This window comes from Arachis stenosperma, chromosome 3 (genome assembly GCF_014773155.1).
Source record: "Arachis stenosperma cultivar V10309 chromosome 3, arast.V10309.gnm1.PFL2, whole genome shotgun sequence".
NCBI lineage: Eukaryota > Viridiplantae > Streptophyta > Magnoliopsida > Fabales > Fabaceae > Arachis > Arachis stenosperma.
In genome coordinates this window covers 135991819-136000155 of record NC_080379.1, presented here as the reverse complement: position 1 = coordinate 136000155, position 8337 = coordinate 135991819, and the positions used below count along the sequence as shown (strand labels likewise).

At 37.4% G+C, this 8337-nt stretch overlaps 1 non-coding gene across 1 annotated transcript; it reads left to right on the top strand.

The window, feature by feature from the left end:
- The first annotated feature begins 3641 nt into the window (after positions 1-3641).
- On the top strand, positions 3642-3749 carry LOC130970936 (small nucleolar RNA R71). The gene has a single exon (XR_009082179.1). It is a non-coding gene; the product is annotated as a small nucleolar RNA R71 (small nucleolar RNA).
- The last annotated feature ends 4588 nt before the right edge of the window (positions 3750-8337 follow it).

Sequence of the window (8337 nt, the reverse complement as noted above, 5' to 3'; positions counted from 1 at the left end):
AAAAAGGTTCACCCAGTTATATGTCTGTGGCATGGATGTATCCGGTGGTAATGCTGGAAAACAGAGTGCTTTGGGCCACGGCCAAGACTCATAAAGTAGCTGTGTTCAAGAATCAACATACCATACTAGGAGAATCAATATCACTATCTGAATTCTGAGTTCCTATAGATGCCAATCATTCTGAACCTCAAAGGAGAAAGTGAGATGCCAAAACTGATTCAGAGGCAAAAAGCTACAAGTCCCGCTCATCTAATTGGAGCTAAGTTTCAATGATAGTTCGGAGTTTATAGTATATTCTCCTCTTTTTATCCTATTTGATTTTCAGTTGCTTGGGGACAAGCAACAATTTAAGTTTGGTGTTGTGATGAGCGGATAATTTATACGCTTTTTGGCATTATTTTTAGTATGTTTTTAGTATGTTTTAGTTAGTTTTTATTATATTTTTATTAGTTTTTATTTAAAATTCACTTTTCTGGACTTTACTATGAGTTTGTGAGTTTTTCAGGGATTTCAGGTATTTTCTGGCTGAAATTGAGGGACCTGAGCAAAAATCTGATTCAGAGGCTGAAAAGGAATGCAGATGCTGTTGGATTCTGACCTCCCTGCACTCGAAGTGGATTTTCTGAAGCTACAGAAGCTCAATTGGCGCGCTCTCAATTGCGTTGGAAAGTAGACATCCTGGGATTACCAGCAATGTATAATAGTCCATACTTTGCCCGAGATTTGATGGCCCAAACAGATGTTTCAAGTCAGCTCAAGAATTCTGGCGTTTAACGCCGGAACTGGCACAAGAATGGGAGTTAAACGCCCAAACTGGCACAAAAGTTGGCGTTTAACTCCAAGAAAAGTCTCTACACATGAAAGCTTCAATGCTCAGCCCAAGCACACACCAAGTGGGCCCGGAAGTGGATTTTTATGTCATTTACTCATTTCTGTAAAACCCTAAGCTACTAGTTCTCTATAAATAAGACCTTTTGCTATTGTATTTTCATCTTGGTTCTTCTGGTTCCCTCTCTGGGGCCGAAGCCAATGATCACCATTATCACTTATGTATTTTCAACGGTGGATTTTCTACACACCATAGATTAAGGTGTGGAGCTCTGCTGTACCTCGAGTATTAATGCAATTACTATTGTTCTTCTATTCAATTCAGCTTATTCTTGTTCTAAGATATTCATTCGCACCCAAGAACATGATGAATGTGATGATTATGTGACACTCATCATCTTTCTCACTTATGAACGCGTGCCTGACAACCACTTCCATTCTACAAGCAAACAAGACTTGAATGTTTATCTCTTGGATTCCTTAATCAGAATCTTCGTGGTATAAGCTAGAATTGATGGTGGCATTCTTGAGAATCCGGAAGGTCTAAACCTTGTCTGTGGTATTCCGAGTAGGATTCAAGGATTGAATGACTGTGACGAGCTTCAAACTCGCGATTGTGGGGCGTTAGTGACAGACGCAAAAGAATCACTGGATTCTATTCCGACATGATCGAGAACCGACAGATGAATAGTCGTGCTGTGACAGAGCGCGTTGAACATTTTCACTGAGAGGATGGGACTGTAGCCATTGACAACGGTGATGCCTAACATACAGCTTGCCATGGAAAGGAGTAAGAAGGATTGGATGAAGACAGTAGGAAAGCAGAGAGACGGAAGGGACAAAGCATCTCCATACGCTTATCTGAAATTCTCACCAATGAATTATATAAGTATCTCTATCTTTATTATCTTTTAATTATCAATCCTCCATAACCATTTGAATCTGCCTGACTGAGATTTACAAGATGACCATAGCTTGCTTCATACCTACAATCTCCGTGGGATCGACCCTTACTCGCGTAAGGTTTATTACTTTGACGACCCAGTGCACTTGCTGGTTAGTTGTGCGAAGTTGTGATAAAGAGTTGAGATTGCAATTGAGCGTACCATGTTGATGGCGCCATTGATGATCACAATTTCGCTCACTAACCACCCAACACCAAACTTAGAGTTTGAATGAGGGGGTTCAACACCAAACTTAGAGTTTGGTTGTGGCCTCCCAACACCAAACTTAGAGTTTGATTGTGGGGGCTTTGTTTGACTCTGTATTGAGAGAAGCTTATCGTGCCTCTTTTCCATGGTTGCAGAGGAAGATCCTTGAGCTTTAAACACAAGGTAGTCCCCGTTCAATTGAAGGACTAGCTCGCCTCTGTCAACATCAATCACAGCTCCTGCTGTGGCTAGGAAGGGTCTTCCAAGAATGATGGATTCATTCTCATCCTTCCCAGTGTCTAAGATTATGAAATCAGCATTGATGTAAAGGCCTTTAACCTTCACTAACATGTCCTCTACCAATCCATAAGCTTGTTTTATTGACTTGTCTGCCATCTCTAATGAAATTCTTATAGCTTGTACCTCAAAGATCCCCATTTTCTCTATTACAGAGAGTGGCATAAGATTTATACCTAACCCCAGGTCACACAGAGCCTTCTCAAAGGTTATGGTGCCTATGGTACAGGGTGTTAAGAATTTACCAGGATCTTGTTTCTTTTGAAGTAAAGTTTGCTGAACCCATGTATTTAGTTCACTAATGAGCAAGGGAGCTTCACCTTCCCAAGTCTCATTACCAAACAACTTGGTATTCAGCTTCATGATGGCTCCTAGATATTGAGCAACTTGCTCTTCAGTTACATCTTCATCCTCTTCAGAGGAAGAATAGTTCTCAGAGCTCATGAGTGGAAAAAGGAGGTTCAATGGAATCTCTATGGTCTCTAGGTGAGCCTCAGATTCCTTAGGTTCCTCAGTTTGGAACTCCTTTTTGTTCAGAGGACGTCCCAGGAGGTCTTCCTCACTGGGATTCACGTCTTTCTCCTCCTTTGTGCATTCAGCCATATTGATTATATCAATGGCCTTGAACTCTCTTTTTGGATTCTCTTCTGTATTGCTTGGGAGAGTACTAGGAGGAGTTTTAGTGATTTTCTTACTCAGATGACCCACTTGTGCCTCCAAATTTCTAATGGAGGACCTTGTTTCACTCATAAAACTTAAAGTGGCCTTAGATAGATCAAAGACTATGTTTGCTAAGCTAGAGGGGCTCTACTCAGAATTCTCTGTCTGTTGCTGAGAAGATGATGGAAAAGGCTTGCTATTGCTAAGCCTGTTTCTTCCACCATTATTAAAGACTTGTTGAGGCTTTTGTTGATCTTTCCATGAGAAGTTTAAATGATTTCTCCATGAGGAATTATAGGTGTTTCCATAGGATTTACCCATGTAATTCACCTCTGCCATTGCAGGGTTCTCAGTATCATAAGCTTCTTCTTCAGAAGATGCCTCTTTAGTACTGTTGAATGCATTTTGCCATCCATTCAGACTCTGAGAAATCATGTTGACTTGTTGAGTCAACATTTTATTCTGAGCCAATATGGCATTCAGAGCATCAATTTCAAGAACTCCCCTCTTCTGAGGCATCCCGTTACTCACAGGATTTCTCTCAGAGGTGTACATGAATTGGTTATTTGAAACCATGTCAATGAGTTCTTGAGCTTCTGCATGCATTTTCTTTAGGTGAATGGATCCACCTGCAGAATGATCAAGTGACATCTTAGAGAACTCAGATAGATCATCATAGAATATATCCAAAATGGTCCACTCTAAAAGCATGTCAGAAGGACACTTTTTGGTCAACTGCTTGTATCTTTCCCAAGCTTCATAGAGGGATTCACCATCTTTTTGCATGAAGGTCTGAACATCCACTCTAAGCTTGCTCAACTTTTGAGGAGGAAAGAACTTGGCCAACAAGGTCGTGACCAGCTTATCCCAGGAGTCCAGGCTATCTTTAGGTTGTGAGTCTAACCATGTTCTAGTTCTGTCTCTAACAGCAAAAGGGAAAACCATGAGCCTGTAGACTTCAGGATCTACTCCATTAGTCTTAACAGTATCACAGATCTGCAAGAATTCAATTAAAAACTGATAGGGATCTTCTGATGAAAGTCTATGAAACTTGCAGTTCTGTTGTATTAGAGCAACTAGTTGAGGCTTCACCTCAAAATTGTTTGCTCCAATGGCAAGGATTGAGATGCTTCTTCCATAAAAATTAGAAGTAGGTGTAGTATAATCACCAAGCATCCTCCTTGTGCCTCCACCATTGTTATTGGGTTCGGCCATGTCTCTTTCTTTTTCGAGATTCTCTGTAAGGTTTTCTCTGGATTGTTGTGCCTTAGCTTCTCTTAGCTTCTTCTTTAGAGTCCTTTCAGGTTCAGGATATGCTTCAACAAGAATGTTCTTGTCCTTGCTCCTGCTCATATGAAAAAGATGAGAATAGAAAAGAAGAAGAATCCTCTATGTCACAGTATAGAGATTCCTTTATGTGAGTAGAAGAAAAGAAGAATAAGAATGAAAAGGAGAAAATTCAAACACAGAAGAGAAGAGAGGGTTCGAATTTTAAGATGAAGAGAAGTGTTAGTAAATAAATAAAATAGAAAGAGATGAGAGGGAGAGAATTTCGAAAATTATTTTTGAAAAAAGGTTAGTGAATTTCAAAAATTAAGAGAAAAAATAAAATTAAAATTAAAATTTGAAACAATTAATTAATTAAAAGAATTTTGAAAAAGAGGAAGAAATTTTCGAAAATTAGAGAGAGAAAAGTAGTTTGGTAGTTTTGAAAAAGATAAGAAACAAACAAAAAGTCAATTAGTTAGTTGAAAAAGAATTAAAAATCAATTTTGAAAAGATAAGAAGTTAGAAAAGATTTTGAAATTGATTTTGAAAAAGATATGATTTAAAAAAAGATATTTTGAAAAGATATGATTGAAAAAGATATTTTGGAAAAGATTTGATTTTTAAAATTAAAATTTGATTACTTGACTAACAAGAAACTAAAAGATATGATTCTAGAATTTAAAGATTGAACCTTTCTTAACAAGAAAGTAACAAACTTTAAATTTTTGAATCAATCACATTAATTGTTAGTAAGGTTTTCAAAATTTTGATATAAAATTAAGAAAAAGATTTTGAAATCACTTTTTTGAAAAAAATTTCAAAAATATAAAAGAAAAAATGAAAAAGATTTTATTTTTAAAAAAGATTTTGAAAAGATAGGATTTTTAAAATTGAAATCTTGACTTGACTAACAAGAAACAACTTATTTTAAAAAAAATTTGACTAAGTCAACCCAAAGATTTCGAAATTTACTATGAATGCAAAAATGCATATGAAAAATAACAAAAGACACAAAGTAAGAAAATATAAAGATCAAACAAGAAGACATACCAAGAACAACTTGAAGATCAAGAAGAACATGCATGAGTTTCTCGAAAATATTTTTGAGAAAAAATAAAAAATATGCAATTGACACCAAACTTAAAAATTGACTCTAGACTCAAACAATAAACACAAAATATTTTTTATTTTATGATTTTATAATTTTTTTGGATTTTTTTCGAAAACTATTCTTAGCAAAACGAAAAAGAAGAAAAAATTTTTGAAAAATTTTTGAAAACTTTTTGAAAAGAAAATAAGAAGAAAATTACCTAATCTGAGCAATAAGATGAACCGTCAGTTGTCCAAACTCAAACAATCCCCGGCAACGGTGCCAAAAACTTGGTGCACGAAATTGTGATCATCAACAATGGCGCCAAACACTTGGAGCTCTCAAACGTGAATCACACTTTGTCACAACTTTGCACAACTAACCAACAAGTGCACTGGGTCGTCCAAGTAATACCTTACGTGAGTAAGGGTCGATCCCACGGAGATTGTTGGTATGAAGCAAGCTATGGTCATCTTGTAAATCTCAGTCAGGCGGATTCTAATGGTTATAATGGTTTTTGAATATAAAGATAAATAACACATAAAATAAAGATAGAGATACTTATATAATTCGTTGGTGGGAATTTCAGATAAGCGCATGAAGATACTGTGTTCCTTCTGAATCTCTGCTTTCCTACTACTTTCATCCAATCATTCTTACTCATTTCCATGGCAAGCTGTCTGTTGGGTTTTACCGTTGTCAATGGCTATCTCCCGTTCTCTCAGTGAAAATGGTACAAATGCTCTGTCATAGCACGGCTAATCATTTGTCGGTTCTCGATCATGTCGGAATAGAATCCAGTGATTCTTTTGCGTCTGTCACTACGCCCAACACTCGCGAGTTTAAAGCTCATCACAGTCATCCCATCTCAGATCCCACTCGGAATACCATAGACAAGGTTTAGACTTTTTGCATCTTAGGAATGGCCGCCAATAATTCTAGCTTATACCACGAAGATTCTGATTAAGGAATCCAAGAGATACGTGCTCAATCTAAGGTAGAACGGAAGTGGTTGTCAAGCACGCGTTCATATGTGAGAATGATGATGAGTGTCATGGATCATCATATTCATCATGTTGAAGTGCAGCGAATATCTTAGAATAAGAATAAGCTGAATTGAATAGAAGAATAATAGTAATTACATTAATACTCGAGGAACAGCAGAGCTCCACACCTTAATCTATGGTGTGTAGAAACTCCACCGTTGAAAATACATAAGTGATAAAGGTCCAGGCATGGCCGTGAGGCAAGCCCCCAATGTCTAAGGACTAACAATAATCAAAGATGTTCCAAAAGCTTTTCCAGAGATTGATTTACAATAGTAAAAAGTACTATTTATACTAGACTAGCTACTAGGGTTTACAGAAATAACTCTAAGTGTAGAAATCCACTTCCGGGGCCCACTTTGGTGTGTGCTTGGGCTGAGCTTGAATCTTTACACGTGCAGAGGCTTCTTCTGGGGTTAAACACCAAGTTGTAACGTGTTTTTGGCGTTTAACTCTGGTTTGTGACGTGTTTCTGGCGTTTTACTCCATAATGCAGCATGGAACTGGCGTTGAATGCCTGTTTGTGTCATCTAAACTCGAATAAAGTATAGACTGTTATATATTGATGGAAAGCCCTAGATGTCTACTTTCCAACACAATTAAGAGTGCGCCATTTGGAGTTCTGTAGCTCCAGAAAATCTATTTCGAGTGTAGGGAGGTCAGAATCCAACAGCATCAGCAGTCCTTTGTCAGCCTCCTATCAGATTTTTGCTCAGGTCCCTCAATTTCAGCCAGAAAATATCTAAAATCACATAAAAACACACAAACTCGTAGTAGAGTCTAGAAATATAAATTTTGCATAAAAACTAATAAAAACATCCCTAAAAATAGCTAGATCCTACTAAAAACTACCTAAAAACAATGCCAAAAAGCGTATAAATTCTCTGCTCATCAATCCACACCTAACTAGGGGAATAACTGTGCCTTACTTGAGGGATGCAGGGAGTTTTGGCATGTTTAACTCACTGGTGTGCCTTACTTGAAGATTTGGGCGCCTAACTTGAAGAATGGAGTGCTACGTTGTGTGTTGTTGTTATGCTTGGCGCCTAACTTGAGAAATCTCAAGTTAGGCGCAGCCTTGGCAGCGTTGATGGAGAAGAAGTATATACTATTATATATCGTTGGAAAGCTCTAAAATTTAGCTTTCCAACGCCACTAGAATCACGTCCTTTGGATTTCTGTAGCTTGAGATATTCAGGATTGAGTGCAGAGAGGTCAGGGTTGACAGCATCATTCGTCTTCCTCTCTTTCTCTGCGGAAACTCCATCGAATCCAGTCGAATGCTACCTAAAATAAACAGAATTATACACGAATTAAAGTAGCATCCATAGTGGCTAAAAGATAATTAATTCTTGATTAAACTCAACAAATTGAATGCAAATTTACTAGAAAAAGATAGGAAAGATGCTCATGCATCACAACACCAAATTTGAATTGTTGCTTGTCCTCAAGCAACCAAACTAATATAGGCTTAAGATGTGAATTTGCATGATAATGAGAGTTTGATTAAGCTCATGTCTCTTCTTATAGTGGGGTTTACAACTGCAATCCTGAATAGTTTTGGCATGTCACTCTCCTTTGAATCAGAAGGATGTCATTGTCATTTGGAATTAGAATCCGGATAATATTATGAATTCTCTAATTTTTGTACTTCAATTTAATCCTTGAACACAGCAAAGTGCCTTTGATTCTCTTTTATTTGGTGCTTTGTACCTTGAGCCAACCCGTGACTTTAAATGTTTTGTCTCAAGCTTCACTGACACAAAAACACCACAAGTACTTAACTGGGAAACTCTCTTTGAGTTCTTATTTTCCTTTCAGTTACTCCCAGACAGTGGTGCTCAAAGCCTTTGGCATACTCTGTTAAATGCATTTGATCTCGACTCTTAGTGTTCTGTTTCAAGGATTACTTGACACAATCACACCACAAGCATATAACTAGAAAAACAACTCTTTGAACTTTTAATCATGTCTGACCTCCCTAGTCATTGATGCT